Source organism: Anabrus simplex, chromosome 8, assembly GCF_040414725.1.
Source record: "Anabrus simplex isolate iqAnaSimp1 chromosome 8, ASM4041472v1, whole genome shotgun sequence".
Classification (NCBI taxonomy): Eukaryota; Metazoa; Arthropoda; class Insecta; order Orthoptera; family Tettigoniidae; genus Anabrus; species Anabrus simplex.
In genome coordinates this window covers 31,153,513-31,171,475 of record NC_090272.1, presented here as the reverse complement: position 1 = coordinate 31,171,475, position 17,963 = coordinate 31,153,513, and the positions used below count along the sequence as shown (strand labels likewise).

The 17,963-nt window shown below is 42.1% G+C and overlaps 1 protein-coding gene across 4 annotated transcripts in view; it reads right to left on the bottom strand.

Annotated features, from left to right (window-relative positions):
* Positions 1–17,963, bottom strand: part of LOC136879262 (proton-coupled zinc antiporter SLC30A2) — a 280,390-nt gene that overhangs the window by 69,052 nt on the left and 193,375 nt on the right. The gene's annotated exons all lie outside the window — the stretch shown is intronic.

Below are 17,963 nucleotides of genomic sequence, written 5' to 3'. Positions count from 1 at the left end.
CGTCTTGCATCTTTGCCTTCAGTCTTGCTTCTTTTCTCAGATCTGTACAGACGCTGGGTTGTGGACCGTTCGGTAATGTTGTTAATCGTTCCCCGTTTATGAAGTGGCTTGGTGTCAGTACGTTGGGACCATCTTGTGTAATTGGTCTGCTGTTAATGGCGGCTTCTATTTCTGCCAGTACCGTCTTCAGAGTTTCCTCGTCTACTGCAGACGTGTCCAATACCTATCGTTATGTTGTGCCAACCCTGACCGGCTCCAAAATGTTACGTGCAATCTGCCATAGTGGTCGACATTTTCCCGTAATGCCCTTAAAGCCTGTATACGTCTATTACATTCTATATATGTACAATTGAGGGCGTCGGGCGTAGCATCGAGAACTGGTTTCATGGCCTCCCAGTAATCCAGACGGGTCTGGATGTCGCAATTCCTACCGCCAATATCGTCCAATAAGGATCTTTTTGATTTCTTTTTTTGTTGTTGTTGCAGGCGAAGAAATGGAGAGTCGTATACCATCGATCAGATCCTTCGGTTCTCCCTCCAGGTATCCAGGAAGGAAGACGTGCTTGTCGATATAGCGTTGATGGTTCGATTGTTGTCTACCGCTGACTGGAATTGCTCCCAGAACCGGAACCATTTTTGTACATTTCCTGCGAATGGGTAGTGAGAGTGGGTAATTTTATGGAGTGCGTGATGGATAAGTGTGCTGGCACTGGTACTGCGGATGAACGTCTGGAAGGGTCAAGATTCAGATTTCCGAACGATTCAGATAGTTTGTCACAAATGACGCGTGTCAAATTAAATATCGCTCGCTTCGCGACCTCGATGTATTTCTCACACTATGACGTCAGTGTCATATTCGGCGTCTTACAGAAGTTCGTGCAAGCCACTGTCGAGGGAAATGAGTTGATCCAAGGTCTCCTGCAGTCTCGTTCGGTTATATTCGTGAGATATTACTGCATCTGGCGCTGTCTTTATACAATGTCATTACCGAATTTGGTTATGTTCTCTCGCACTGCCATTCGTTTCCTTTTCGTCAACATTAAAGCCTTGTCTCCGTTCTCGTCAGCCATAATAGTGAAAGATTACCTTAAACAGACTTCACAGATTTAAGATCCTTCAAATTCTGACCAATTTTCCGTTGCTAGGATTTGAAACTGCACGGTGAGTTCCTTGTCCACCGCCGTCTCAATCATATATATACTGTCTGCTCTATGCTATGCGGCTAACATGGTGCTCAGCGTGAGTTCTTAGTGTCACAAACTTCCGCTAAGGGCGCCAGCTAATGCACCCAGTCCATCCCCGTACCCACGTTGTCGTGTTCCCGCGCGTTTGCATGGAGTATTTATGTGCCTGTCTCTGGTTGTAAAATAATGAATTGTTGTGTTCCTCTCTGTATATCATAGCAAGGAATCCGAATTCTTCAGGTGTTAGGTTTTCTGAAATACCCCAAGTAAAGAACTTTGGGGAAATTGGCTTAACGCTATATCAAGGCAAGGATCAACCAAGGGTAGTCAATGATTCCATCCGATTATTCTCTTGTTTGTAGCTTGAAGTTTAGAGATGGGAATAAAAGGTTAAAAGAAAAATATACTGATGCCAGAGAGTGTGCCTAGCCGGTTTTCGAATTATCCCCATCACCTTCAAATCAGAAAAATAGCTCCACGAAAGACCAGACAGCGACAAGATATCTTTGGAACAAATCGATGACGAAACAAGCTCTTCATCCGCAGGAAATACATTGGATAACGAGTACGAAAAATCATGTGAGCAATGATGTCTCAATCCAAGTCAATATTCCAAGGAGTAAGAATGACAGCAGTAATCAGAAAATCATACATTAATGTGAAACTCCGATCTAGAATTCTGAGACTGCGATAAAATCTGATGAGTGATGACTGACCAAAATGAACTTAAAAAACTACAGAGGAAATTTGAAGACAGCCCAGAAATTGATCGTCTGAATAAAGTAGAGGAAGCAGCTAAATATAATGAACAAAATACCGTTTATCTTTTAGATCAAATCATAATTTTCGCATGACAAAATCCGTACAGTCTGAACAAATCACACGGTACAGTGCGGCGTGGAGAACGGTATCCCAAACGGTTACGAATATAGGAGGACTCCTGGTCTAGTGTCAGCTCCATCACAAGTAGCCTAAATGGGAAATATTGAGTGTGATGTTGGGATATCCCAATTAGTGAAGGAAAGGCTTAGAGTTGAATGTAAAACTCTCAGACCAACAGAGAGGAGTGTACCAGTGATTGCCGATTAAATAGATAATTAGGTACGGCTCCTCTACGACCGAACCAGTGACAAGTTCTTTTGCGTGGTCAATGTTGAAGGTGTATGTGGCACAGATATTGGAAAATCTCCTGCTCTCGCGAATAAACTGTTGTGATTTGTTGTAAACGGACTTTCAAAAATGTTACCCACTCCTGCTGTCCACTTCCTCGTTAAAGGCTTAGAAGACTCCGATCTATTCCTTTCAGTTCAGAAATTATTAATGCCGTTGACTGACAATCACAGAACCAATGTTTCTGTGTTTAAACATTTTGGAGAGAGAAAAGTGAGAACCTGTGTGACTCATCCATGTTATCCCAGTGGTAAACTTCTTTTCAGTTTTGACTGTTACCATTTGATAAAAAAAGGTGGGATCCCAGTTCCTAGACAGAGAAATTACAGCAATGGCATCATCACCTCCAAATATATGAAAGAAGTTTATCGCCTCCCGAGAGACTTGACATCCAGGCCTGTTCGGTATCACGAATAAACAGAGGAATTTGGAAAAGATTAATGTTCTGCTGTACAAATATTTCCCCAGCAGTTACTGCTGTTATTCGCTTCATGAAAGAAAACTATGCCCGTTTATAAACACATATTTAGACTTTTCATACGTGGAATCTGCGGTGCGCTTCATGGAATCAATACACACATTTTCACATTCCACGACAACATTGACAGAACTCAGCACATTCGCCGAAACAATCCAGATTGTATGCATTTCTATTCACCAGCATATAAAATACTACAATGGTTGAATGATGAGTTCATCGAGTACGTTAAAATATTTCAGTAAGAATCGAAACGTGCAAAACTGAAGTGTCTGACTAATGAGACGACAGATGCTGTCTCGCCAACTTCCTAGTCTGTTTTCGAATTATCCTCATCACCTTGAAACCAAAAAAATACCTCCACGAAAGACCAGGGAGCGACAAGGTATTTTTTCGGAATAAATAGATGACGAAACAAGCTCTTCAACCGCAAAAAATACATTGGATAACGAGTACGAAAGTCATGTGAACAATGATGTCTCAATCCAAGTCAATATTCCAAGGAGTAAGAATGACAGCAGTCATCAGAAAATAATCCATTAATGTAAAAGCTCCGATCTAGAATTCTGAGACTGCGATAAAATCTGATGAGTGATGACTAACCATAAAGGACTTAAAAGACTACAGTTTTGTCAGTTTCCCAATGGGGCTTTGACGATGATGACGATGATGATTATGCTTGTTGTTTAAAGGGGCCTAATGTCTAGGTCATCGGCCCCTAATGGTAAGAAATGAGACAAAATGAAATAACAAATTAAAAGCCCAAAAACATCCACTGACCGCAATTCAAAACGTGAGGATGGATGGATGGATGGACGGACGGATGGACGGACGGACGGATGGATGGATATGAATTTAAAACGATCAGTAGAACCGACCCACAGTGCCTCACATGCACAGAAGCTGGCGTAGAACAATAGTATTACTGACCAAGGGACTGCTTCTATTGCACAATACTGAATCGATGATACTTGTAGTCGAAAGGGGTCCAAAATCCAAGTCAGCGGCCCCTCAAATGGTACTTATCGCTAGGACTGTAGAACTATGGTATTTGTCATGTTGCGGTACTAATCAAGAGTAGCGTAGACTCGCGGTATTCCACACATTATGGTACTACTCACAGGTAATGAAATTCGCACATGTATTACAGACCTACTGTGTTTCGCACATTGCGGCGCCATTGCCAGGCAACGCAAACCTATGGTGTTCATCACTTAAGGATACTAACCACAGGGACTCGTACTGTCCCGTGGTGTTCCTCATATAGTGGGTACTTATTATTTATCGTATGGCATATACATGAACAGTACAATAAATTACAAATTTATATCTACATTATTTACATAGGTAATTGCCTGTGGCGTCGCCAGGAAAAATTCATTTGTTTCTCCATTGAAACGTGGGCATTCTTGTGTGATATGCTTCACAGTTTGCCTCTCAGCACCACAGTCGCAGCAGGATGATGACTTTTTCCTCCATTTATACAGTAGATCTGCACACACACCATGGTTGGTCCGGATCCGGTTTATATTGGACCATACTTTCCGAGGTTGTTCAAAGCCAGGTACCTTCTGTGTAATGCATGGCATTTCTAAGCATTCTGCTGGAGCAAATTGTCTCCATTCATTAGACCACGTCTCAGTCAGGTTGAAATTATTGGCTTTAAGGTTCTCCGCCGTGCAGATGAGCAACCTTTGATTTTTCTGGATCTTGTTGTATTCATTCATCAGAGCAATGCATCTACGGAGGTGGGGCGGAGGAATATGGCTTAGTACGGGCAACAATTGAATTGGAGTTGATCTAATCGTGCCCGTGATCATTCTCATTGTATCATTTAACTTAACATCTATTCTCTTCACATGAGGACTGTTCATCCAGACGGGGGCACAATACTCTGCAGTAGAGTAAACCAGACATAGAGCTGAGCAGCGCAGAGTAGTTGCACTTGCACCCCAAGAAGAACCACCCAGTTTTCGAATTATGTTGTTACGTGTCTGAATCTTGGCAGCGCTCTTTCTCAGATGTTCTTGGAATGACAGTGTTCTGTCTAGTGTAACACCTAGATATCTGGGGTGTCTATTATGGCGGAGAGAGTGTTATCGAAGTATACTTTGAGGTCCCTTGAAGCCATTCGGTTGTTCAGATGAAAACAAGAACCTTCTGTTTTACTCATACTTGGTTGGAGTCTCCATTTTCGAAAGTATTTTCCTAAAGCAGAGAGATCTTTTGTCAACGTTTCTTCTGTCTGCTCGAAGCATATGTCTTTGGTGGCAAGAGCCCAGTCATCTTCATACCCAAATTTCCTGGATCTTGTGGAGGGTACATCTGAAATACACTGACTGACAGTGACAATGCAACACCAAGGAGGAGTGGTTCGAAAGGGATGAAAGTTGGGGAAAAAAACAGAGACGGCACGGATGAATAATTGATGTTTATTTCAAACCGATATGCAGGTTACACAATGCGCACGGCATCGACTCAGTAGGATGTAGGACCACCGCGAGCGGCGATGCACGCAGAAACACGTCGAGGTACAGAGTCAATAAGAGTGCGGATGGTGACCTGAGGGATGGTTCTCCATTCTCTGTCAACCATTTGCCACAGTTGGTCGTCCGTACGAGGCTGGGGCAGAGTTTGCAAACGGCGTCCAATGAGATTCCACACGTGTTCGATTGGTGAGAGATCCGGAGAGTACGCTGGCCACGAAAGCATCTGTACACCTCGTAGAGCCTGTTGGGAGATGCAAGCAGTGTGTGGGCGGGCATTATCCTGCTGAAACAGAGCATTGGGCAGCCCCTGAAGGTACGGGAGTGCCACCGGCCGCAGCACATGCTGCACGTAGCGGTGGGCATTTAACATGCCTTGAATACGCACTAGAGGTGACGTGGAATCATACGCAATAGCACCCCAAACCATGATGCCGCGTTGTCTAGCGGTAGGGCGCTCCACAGTTACTGCCGGATTTGACCTTTCTCCACGCCGACGCCACACTCGTCTGCGGTGACTATCACTGACAGAACAGAAGCATGACTCATCGGAGAACACGACGTTCCGCCATTCCCTCATCCAAGTCGCTCTAGCCCGGCACCATGCCAGGCGTGCACGTGTATGCTGTGGAGTCAATGGTAGTCTTCTGAGCGGACGCCGGGAGTGCAGGCCTCCTTCAACCAATCGACGGGAAATTGTTCTGGTCGATATTGGAACAGCCAGGGTGTCTTGCACATGCTGAAGAATGGCGGTTGACGTGGCGTGCGGGGCTGCCACCGCTTGGCGGCGGATGCGCCGATCCTCGCGTGCTGACGTCACTCGGGCTGCGCCTGGACCCCTCGCACGTGCCACATGTCCCTGCGCCAAACATCTTCGCCACAGGCGCTGCACCGTGGACACATCCCTATGGGTATCAGCTGCGATTTGACGAAGCGAGCAACCTGCCCTTCTCAGCCCGATCACCATACCCCTCGTAAAGTCGTCTGTCTGCTGGAAATGCCTCCATTGACGGCGGCCTGGCATTCTTAGCTATACACGTGTCCTGTGGCACACGACAACACGTTCTACAATGACTATCGGCTGAGAAATCACGGTACGAAGTGGGCCATTCGCCAACGCCGTGTCCCATTTATCGTTCGCTACGTGCGCAGCACAGCGGCGCATTTCACATCATGAGGATACCTCAGTGACGTCAGTCTACCCTGCAATTAGCATAAAGTTCTGACCACTCCTTCTTGGTGTTGCATTTGCTCTGTCAGTCAGTGTATATAAACTGAACAAGAGTGGGGCAAGCACTGAACCTTGCGGGAGTCCGTGTGTTTGGTCCGCGAAAGGTATTTTATTTCCCTCAATTCTGCCGGCAAGCCGGTTAGGAACCCCTATCCACCACCTGGGACGCACAACGTGGGAGTATCACCTCCCCCCCTGCTACGCCAGCGTAGTAGGTTCGTGGCAAGGGGGCTTTAGGAAGGCAGAAAGAACGGCAGACAATATAATGATAGTGAAGATGATTTTAGATAAATGCAATGGTATGGTAATCAATTTAGTGTAATCAATTTATTGTAATCAATAACTTTAAACACCGATCAAATACAATACAACTCTATTAAATGACAATCCTAAACTAGCAGCTTACTCAACCTTTACCTTCAATGAAGACGTCTATGGCATAGCCAATATATTCAAAAAACATAATTCCAAGATTTATTTTCGAACTAACAATAGAAACGTGGAAGTTTCAATTCAATAAACAGAACTAACATCTTTTCAAGGTCAGGCGTATACCGGTTTAGATGCAATAACTGCAATTTTTCTTACATAGGAATAACCGGACACAACTTCAAAATTAGATACTCAGAACACGTTAACGTGATAAAATACAATAGGTTTTCAGCAGTAGGGCAACATATGCAGGACATAAAACATAATTTCACTACATTACACCAATATATTGAAATTCTCAGTGTCCTAAACAAAGGCCCTTGAAAATATAGATTCTTGCATTCAAGAATGCCAGCCGTATGCTCAGCGTATGGTTGTACTAATCGGAGTTATAAAACCAACGCTATATCGTATTTTAAATATTACTGAATGATAGCCGAGATTCCTTTTTGAAATTTCTGTTTGTAATTAAGCCCATTTTATTGTTTACACAGCGAAAGGACGGATAGCCACGGTAATTATTTGTCGGATTATGTTTCAGGTTTCCTTTAAAGAACAAGGAATTAGCGAAATCATGCGCTGTGAGGACGAAAAGAGATAAATGATATCCCACTCAATACAGTCGATTATGCTCTGTACATTTCGAAAAGAAGTGCACGTATGAAACGACCAATGGCGATTACTGGCAAATGCCGTTCCAACCCTATTTAATTTTCATTCACATTTACAAAACAAAGAAAATTAAGCGCCCACCACCAAGGAAACGTAACCTCGAAAAGTCACCTATTTCGGTCAAACGTACACCAAGTATGGTAAATACAGTATTTTACTGCTATTTGTGAAATTTATGCAGCCTTTATTGTAGATGTCAGTTGCCTTTGTATTTAAAACTAGGCTACACTTCATAATGGAAAATTTTAAAGGTTACCCTTCAGCTAGAAATTCCAGTATACGGTAATGGGTAAAACATGATATGCCCCCTATATTATAATAAACAATTACATTAAACAATTATAGTGGTACAGTACTCGTGGGCTGCCTCTGTGGTGTAGTCCATAGCGTGAGTAGTTTCCACCTCCGGAAGCCCGGGTTCGATTCCCGACTCTGCCACGAAATTCGAAAAGGGGTACGAGGGCTGGAACGGGGTCCACTCAACCTCGAGAGGTCAACTGAGTAGAGGTGAGTTCGACTCCCACCTCAGCCATCCTCGAAGTGGTTTTCTGTGGTTTCAAACTTCTCCTCCAGGCAAATGCCGGGATCGTACCTGACTTAAGGCCACGGCCGCTCCTTTCGTCTTCCTTATCTATCCCTTCCAATCTTCCCATCCCCTCGCAAGGTCCCTGTTCATCATAGCAGGTGCGGCCGCCTGGCCGAGGTACTGGCCCTCCTTCCCAGTTGTATCCACCGACCCAAAGTCTCACGTTCCAGAACACTGCCCTTGAGGTGGTAGAGGTGGGATCCCTCGCTGAGTCCGTGGGAAAAACCAACCCTGGACTCTAAACAGATTTAGAAAGAAAGAAAGACAGTACTCATGGGGATGCAATACTTTTAAAAGTATGATCAGAATAAGGTTGTAACCTATTGTACGTCCCTATCATTCTAAGGCTTTCTGTCATAAATGTTAATGTCCACGGTTTTTATTGTAATATACGCTTAACCACAACAGCCAAGCAGGGTAACGCTCTTGTTCTGATTTCGAGGCCTATTCGTATGCCACTGTGCGATGATTTCCAACTGATCGTGATGTTGGCCTCGTGCCGCAATATGATGAAGTGGCGGTATTCGCAGTCTATGTTTTTTAATACTTTAAGCTTTCCGCAACGGTCTTTAATTTTTCCTCAGTGATTAGAAAATGCGTATTTTCTACACTTTTCGTCACTCAAGGGCCATTCTCCCTTGCTTGTGTGACCACACAGGAAACATGGCGGACGTTCATTCTATTAGCTTCACCCAGGCAGCGCTTCCGCCTCTCTATGTTATTCTAGCTCGTTGCTGTGTATGCTCTAGTGCTGGTGATAACACAAAGTTAGTGCTGATAATCAGCAGGAATTCGTCTTAAAAAAGAGAATAATTAAGCATCTCCAGAGGAAGTTACTAGTAAGATTCATGATTAAGCTGAGCATGTTAACCTATAAATTAAGTACTTATGTAAGAATTACATGCGTATTTATAAGAATATAATGTGGCAAACTTGCAGAGGTTTAATACGTTTATTGCGATGTATTTCGCAGCATGTACACTAAACAGTTGACATATTTTTTTAAGGTTATTACTGATAGTTGCTACAGAGTCAGTCATTTTCGTGGCGGATTACTGAAAAAACAGAGTCCAGCCTGAGCAAGCGGCGAGAGAGGACGTGGTGCGTAGTGCGTGCCGTGAAGTATGGAGTGAGTCGAACAGTACCGGGCCGCGATTGGGAGGTGGCGGTGGAAGAATTAAAATAATTGTTTGGAGAGAAAAGAAGAGCTAGGAAATATGGGTGCGGCGGTACTGGTGGCAGCAGTGATAGCTGTGCTTCTGGTCATTGGGGGCGGCCCGAAAACCAGCGGCAATTTCAGCTGGGAAGACTTGGCAGCAATTAAGGAGATAGTGAAGGAAGTGATACAAGAAAACTGCCCTTGGGACCAGATGAAGGAAATGATGAAAGATCAATCAAAAGGGATAGGGAATATGAAGCAATGGCTGCAAGAAAAGGCGGAAGAAACGATGAACAAAAAGTGTAGCAACGAGAAAGAATTAGAGCAATTAAGAGGGAAATTTAAACAATCTACAGAGGAGGTGCTAAGGTTGAAAAAAGAAGCAGAAGTATACAACCAGGAGAGGATGAAGACATTCTTATTTGTACATGGTGTTCAGGAAGATGAGAAAGAAGACAAGGTGGAAGTAATTTGCAAGGTGGTGGAATCATCCAGAACAAGATGAAAATAAAGTTTAGTGAAGTGGATACAGACGATGTAGAAAGAGCGGGTAAAGCTAAAGGTCGCAGACCAATTAGAGTAAAGTTACTATCTTCATTAATGGCAGAAATAGTGTTAAGGAACGCTAGCAATTTACAAGGACACAAAATCTGGGCAAAGAGAGATATGGGTAGAGAAGGAAGTGAAAATATGAAAACTCTGAAGCGGCATCTAGGGAGGGCGAAACACCAAGGGCTGAAGGCTCACATAAGGGTGCAACGGCTAGTGGTGCCAAATGGAAGATGGGTTCGAGAGTGGCCGGTGTCAAAACCGAAAGCAATGGACGAATATGCCAAAATGGAAGAGGAAGTGATGGCAAGGCAAGGGGGAAGAAAGGACGCAGAGCGAGTTATGGAACGAGTGGAGGTAAGTGAGGAGAGCAACCCAGGGGAAGTGGGCAGTGCAGTGCGGAAATTGAAAAGGGGAGCCGGGAAGTGGTGAGCGAGGGAGAGTCTCAAGAATCTTTCAGGGCAGAGTGCAGTGGACAAGTGAACAATAAAGATGGTGATATGCGTGACGAACAGAAAGGGAGAGGAGCTATGAGTGAAGAAAATAGTATGAGCCTAAAAGACTTGTGGGGCAAAAGGTATAAAGGTTTGGAGGAAAAAGAGGGAAGAGGGCGACAAATAATGTTAAAGAAAGAAATGGAGACAGAAAATGAGAGGGCTATGGTAACAAGAAACAAGATTAGGGGAGGAAATGTGGAAGGGGGAGGGTAAGTTATAACAAAATTGGAAAATAGGGTTTGTTAATATTGAGGGGCTGTTAGGCAAATCAGGTAATAAAAAAGGTAAAAGTAAGTGCGGCCAGTATCCAGTATTCGGGAGATAGTAGGTTCGAACCCCACTGTCGGCAGCCCTGAAGATGGTTTTCCGTGGTTTCCCATTTTCACACCAGGTAAATGCTGGGGCTGTACCTTAATTAAGGCCACAGCCACTTCCTTCCCACTCCTAGACCTTTCCTCTCCCATCGTCGCCATAAGACCTGTCTGTGTCGGTGCGACGTAAAACAAATAGCAAAAAAAGGTAAAAGAAGTAGTGGAAGGTTTCAATTTTGTGGCACTCTAGGAGACATGGCTTGAAATAGGAAAGGAGATAACATGGGAAGGGTTTGTGGTTAAGTATAAATCCAAAAGAAAGAGCGGAATAAGGGGAGAACTCCGTGAGGAATAGTGGTTCTAACAAAGGAAGAGTTTAGTGAAATAGTACACGATATCGACACAGAGATAAAAGAAGTGATCGGGATTAGATTTAAAATGACAAGGGAAGGAGGGAAAGTTAAGAAGGTAAGTTTAGCATTTGCATATTGCCACCCTAGCAGTTCGTTATACACAAACAATTTTTTTGGTGAGTTATTGCTGGAAATTAGTATGATAAGAGGGATGTTTGAAGAAGTTGGTATGTTGCTATTTGGGGATTGGAATGCGAGAATAGGGGAGCAGAGCTCAGTGTACAGTAAAGAAGACGGGACGGTAATGAGGAAAAGTAGAAGTGAAGACACAGTCATAAACAGCTATGGAGATAAACTTTTAGAAATGTGTGCAGCGGGAAATTTATATATTCTGAATCGTTGGAAAGAGGGCGACAGGAATGGGAAGCTAACTTACGTTGCAGAACAGGGACGAAGCGCGATTGACATAGTAATAAGCTCAGAAGATACGTTAGAGGAAATCATAAGGATGGAAATAGGAGACTGGGTTGAATCACATCACTTTCCAGTGTGGGTGTTGATAAAAAAGGAAGACTGGGGAGGATAAGAAAAGAGAGTTAAAGAAGAGTGAAGAATTGGGGAGAGGGTATGTTAAATATAAATGGTCAGAGAAAGCAAAACGGGAATTGGATACGATAATAAAAGAGGAGTTATAATTATTAGGGTATGGGTGGGAGGTTGCACTAGGGGAAAGCAACAACGATAGAGCATTGGAACTGATTTTATACCCAATCAAAAGATAGCACAGGTACCAGAGGCAGGAGGAGAAAGAAGAGAGAGAGAGAGAGAGAGAGAGGGAAGGGTGGTACAGTAAGGAGTGTGAGGAATTACGAAAAAGGGTTATGGGTGCAATAAGAGAGTACAGAAAAAGGGTGGGAGTTCAGAAAGAGAAGTTTTCTGTAATTTAAGGACAGGTTACAAAAGGGGAATCATTGAAAGAAGTTATGGATGAAAGAACAAACGGAAGCGATAAATAAAGAGTGTAGGATGAACTAAATTGAGAAAGTATGGGAGATAATAAACAGAAATAAACAAGGGTGGAAGGAGATTTGAGAAACCAAGTATTGAGGATGAGCAGTGGGTGAACTATTTCAGTGAGATACTTGGGAGGGGGGGGGGGAGGAGAAATGGTACAGAGAGAAAGGAGAAGAAGTTATTTGAAGAGATAGGGGGGTACCGATATCTGAACTGGACAAAGAAATTTCAAAAGAAAATGTAATGGAAGTGATAGGTAAAAGTAGGGGTAGGTCTGCGGGAGGATGCAATGGTATTAAAAATAGGTTTTGGAAAGAATTAAGCAAAACTGGGCTGATTACAGAGGGCATAGTGAAGTTATTTAATAAGATTAGTGAGTACCCAAAAGAATGGGAAACATGAATTATATGTCCAATATACAAGAAGAAAGGTAATGAAAACATCACGAGTAATTATAGGGGTGTGACTCTGTTAGATTCTCTAAGTAAAATTTACACAGGAAATTTAGCAAACAGATTAAGAGACTGGGCTGAAAAGAATACGGTTTTTTCAGTTTTCCAAGGGGGCTTTAGGAAGGGAAAAAAGAATGGTAGACAATATAATGATAGTGAAGATGATTTTAGATAAATACACGAGTATGGGAAGAGGCAAAGTGCATGTGGCGACAATTTATTTTGAAAAAGCTTTTGATACGGTAAACAGAAGTGCGCTAGTAGAAAAATTGGGTGGGTTGGGGGTTTCTGGGAAGACGATACGTGCAGTTGAGGCAATATATAAGGAGGTCAGGTGTTGTGTTAAGCTGGAGGAAAACAGGTCAAGGGTACATGTCTGTGAAGGACCATTATTTTAACTACAAATCACACACAAGATATCACCAGTAGTATGCTTCATATACACCTGAAATTCACTGTACAAGTGGAATTAACCCTTTAGAATCATAAAACAACAAAGAAAAATTAGTTAGTCAAGTATTTTGGTAGTTAGCCTAATTTATCCTTCGTAAGTAATTTACTTTTTAGGAGTGTAGACAGTTTTTAGGTACCTATACCTTTGAAACCTATCAATAAAATCCACCATTTTTTTACTGTATACAGAGAATGTGTGTGTGCACAAGGTAGACTACTATGGGGAACATACAGAAAGAAATTAATTAACAGCATTAATTAAAACTTGGTACATAAAAATACAGCATTTTTTTGTTGGGCGTAGCTGAAGTCACGTCCTTATTTTTTAAGATAGGTCCATGATTGTAGTCTACTTTTCTTCAATTATCATACTGATTCTATGTACAAAGTTTCAACCTTCTAGCTTAAGTAGTTTCTGGTCTGTTAAATTAAATATGTCAGAAAACTAAACTTTCGGGAAATTGGACTTAAAGTTTAACTTTGTTTTTAATGAAAGTTGTGGCCTAACCTGATGTGTTTAATGCATTCCAGCCCCACAATCATCTTGGTTCAGAAGTTATTCATCCTCTTTCTTCCTATTTATATTCCTTTTTCTGGTTCTTGCCGCCTTTCTTGCCTCTTTTCTTCACAAAATCTATTTCTGCATGAATAGTCCAAATATTTCAGTTTCTTTTTTTAAGCACTTGATTGCACCTTAACCTCACTCTCACCAGAAGTATTACTGGTATTGATTTGTGTTTCTTGCTCTTTAGATGTAAATCTATTTCCGTAGAACTTGTGGCTGCCAGCACCAAATTTCCTTGTCCTCGGCATATCTATGGAAACATTTACTACTTATCTTTTAAAAAAATTATTGTGATCAACACTGTTGTTTATATATTACTGATGTGGAGAAAGATGAACATTGTGCAGGTTAGCCAAATTTCTGAAAGTTAAATTTACTGTTTTTGCATAGAAATTACCTTTGCTGCCCCAAAGTGACTTGTTCAGGAAATATTATGAAGTTTAAATACATTTGACATGCAAAGGGGCGTGGCAGAGTCCTGCAGATATTCAAGGTTTAAGGCTGTAAAAGGTCCTGAAACATTAATAATATGTACTTATTGTATATGGTTGGATTCAGGAAAGACAGGGGGATATTATAAGAGCAAAATAATTTTTCGACGTTTTCAAAAAAATTCGTGTACATATTCCCTTAAGTAGGCCGTTAGAGTGTAAGATGGGTTTAAAACAGGGTTGTAAATTATTCTCGATATTATTTTATTCATGAACGACATTTTGGATGGACACGGAGGGAATAACTGGGCGGCACCGGTTGTTAATGGGATGGAGATTCCGGGACTGATTTTTGCGGACGACGTAGTTTTGCTGACTTTAACTGGAGGTGGAATGCAGCCAAGTTTAAATGCAGTGTCAGAATATGCAAAGGAATGGCCCCTGAAAATTAATGGGAATAAATCTAAAGTGATAGTAATGCAGAAACATAAAGGGAGAAAAAAGAAATGAAATGGATGGCCCAGGGAGAGAGGATAGAACAAGTAAATAAGTTAGAATATTTAGGAGTGATTTTAAACAGAAGAGGGACATGGGAGGACCAAATTAGGAGAGAAAGGGGAAAGGGGATGGCAGCCTTAGTCGTAGTCATAATTTTAGTGGCTAAATTTCCAGGAATAAGCTATAAAACATTAAGGTTAGCCTTAGGATCAGTAGTATTAGACAGGGTGATGTATGGGGCAGATGTTTGGGGGCTGGAGGAAAACAGGGTTAACTTAAGACAAATTATGAGCAAATTTGGTAAGGCGGTGATGGGGCTCCCTCAGTGCACAGCAAATGCTGGGGTGGAATTAATGTGCGGGGAAGAAATAGAGGTTGAGTGTGTGAAAAGTGTAATAAAATATTGGATGTGTTTGAAAAGAGGAGAGGGAGGAAGGGAGGGAGGGTGCTTCAGGCTGCATACGAACAACAAAAGGAAAGAATGTATAGGGGGTGCTGGCTAGAAAAAATAAACTATACTTGGAAAAGGTGGAATGGGGTACATGTGGGAAGAGGTCTGGAAGAAGAAGAAGGAAGTTAGGGGTCAGAGGATGCTTTTAAGGAGGATTAAAGATATTCAAAGACAGAAACGGATAGAAGAGTGTAGGAACAGAGGATCGCTTAGTGTTTTTAATAAAGTAATGGAAATGACTGTTAAATATTAGGAATGTAGATAGATGGAAGAGAGGAGGATTACTATGGTGGCTGATGGGATTATACAAGAATAAGGGGTAGACAAAGGGTAAAGAAAAGTCACTATGCGTATTATGTGGGGCATCAGACAATGCTCTACACGTAATAGGTAATTGTAAAGATACGGAACAGCTAAGAAATAATCTTTGGAGTGCCAATAAACGGGAGTTATTAGAGAAGGAGATGAGCAAAGATATCGTAGGGTGGGTTATCAAAAAATGGGAAAAGGGGAGAATTAAACAGGTATTTAAGCGCAGTAAAGAGAGTTTGTGAAATAAAGTTAAAAGAGGAAAGTGCATGTGAAATAAGCTAAATGACGGCGCTGAGGTCTTATTGCATAGTTATGAATGTATAAGACTTGAAAGTGGATGTGAAATAAAGTTAAAAGAGTTCAGGGTGTAAAATGGGAATAAATTGGAGGAGTGTGAAAGAGTGACAAATAAAATTAGAAGTAAGGTTTTGTAAATATGGAGGTTTGTTAAGGACGGTTAAGTAAGATAGGTTATGGTTATAAATGTGTTTGAAGTGCGAGTGAAGGATTGCTAAGATAAGGACAGCAAGTTTAGAAGGTTTGAGTACATCTGATTGTAAAAATGTGGAGATACGTTGTAAATGTGGAAGGTCTGTGAAGTGTAATTAAGGTTTGGGAAGTGGAAAGATTTTGTAAATTTGGAAGTTTTAAGTGAAAAATATAGGGCATGTTAATATTGATATGGCAAGACACTGATATATAATTTAAATAGTATTGGTAAGTAAGTTAGAAAATGATGTTTTAGTGATTAAGGTGTCGTAAAAGGAAAGTAGAACAATTACATGAAGTGGGTACGTGAGAAAATGAGAGATACGACTTAACTGGTGACACACAAGTGAACTGCAATTTAAATGGAAGTAGGTCAGTGCATATGTAATATTATGAACTGCAAAGTCAGTAGGTGGTTAAGGCGATAGGCAAGAAGAATGAAGGCACATGCTCTGCGGATGACGAAATGTTAAGTCAGCGAGAATGGAGCATAGTAGGTCAGATCTTGAGTGTCTAAGTGTAAGCTAGAGGTATGAAGGCATTGCTCTGCTGATGACGAAATCTTGATTCAACGAGGCTCGAGTAGAGTAGAGCAGGTCTTGAGTGAATAAGTGTATGTAAGAGTAGACGTATAAGAGAGAGAAAAATGGATAAGAGGTTATAGGGTGAAAGGGGAGGGGGAAGCAAACGACATAAGGAGGAAGGATAGGGCGGTCCTATCCCAAATGTTGTTGGCAAGTGTTAGTAGATAGAGGTTGAGAAAGGAGAGAGGGAGGCAGGGTGCATGTGGAGCTGGACTTCAGCACACAGGTAGTCTGTCGCCAAACGGAATGGTGAGGATCTAGCTTTGTCAACTGTAAGGAGGAGCCGGAGGGGGGATGTTTCCTCTTTTTTCCTCACCAGGGGCGACGGCACGGCCGGTCAGTAGTTATAGGGGTGGCGTCTCACATGTGGTCTGGTTTCCGCCTGTGTGAGGGGTCACAAATTGAAGTTAGGATTCTAGAGTTAAGGTAGTTGAGGGGTCACAAATTGAAGCTAGGATTCTAGAGATAAGGTAGTTATAGGGGTGGCGCTTACATTTAGCCCGGTTTTCCGCCCATGTGAGTGACCACATAGTATATAGGGGTGGCGTCTCACATGATGTCTGGTTTCCGCCTGTGTGAGAGGTCACAAAATTAAGTTAGGTTTTTTTTGCTGTTTGCTTTACGTCGCACCGACACAGCGGGCGTGGCCTTAATTAAGGTACAGCAGTGGCGTGCGGTGGTTTTGAAAAGTGGGTATGCTGTCCAAGGTAGGACGTACTAATTACCGGGCGTAGGAAGTATAATTTAACGTGCATCATTATAAAAAGGAACGTAACCAAGTTGTAACCATATAGACTTACCTATGTGTAATCTCATTAAAATTGAAGGACTTCTAACCAGAGCGTACGGTATCATGTCAAATCCTTGGCTCTTCAGGAAACACAAAATTACTAGTGACATCACAACTATAGATTTAAAAAATCGATATAATTTTTAAAGCTGCAATTAACTTATTAAGATGTATAGAAATAGTTTATTTATGCCCAATGACAGTGCATAATCCGTTAAAAAAGGAATACAAACGTGTCACTGTTGCGTTTTTGTCTAAAAATTGTTATTTTATTCAGTTTCCTATATCAAAGTGCATAGGTTAGTAGAAATCACGTCTATTTCATGTATCACCCCTCACTATTCAGTTAAAAAAACTCTTTGATCTCTTATGTATGTATCAGAAAACTCTGTCCTGTTACACTCTTCACCCTTCAGCATAGGAGCCAACTAGAAATACCTCTGACACTAATGCAACAGCATCATGCATATCACACTGTACACATAGGCCTATCAAACATTGATAGTAACTTATTTGCTACGTTTTTGTGAGAAGTTCTTCTATTGTATTCGGGAGACAGTAGGTTCGAACCCCACTGTCGGCAGCCCTGAAAATGGTTTTCCGTGGTTTCCCATTTTCACACCAGGCAAATGCAAATGCTGGGGATGTACGGCCGCCCCCTTCCCACTCCTAGGCCTTTCCCGTCCCATCGTCGCCATAAGACCTATCTGTGTCGGTGCGTCGTAAAGCAACTAGCAAGACAAGTTCTTCTATTGTCCACTGTATGCTCTACTACTAACAAAACTATGCATTAAGTCCCTCTACAAGATTTTTGGT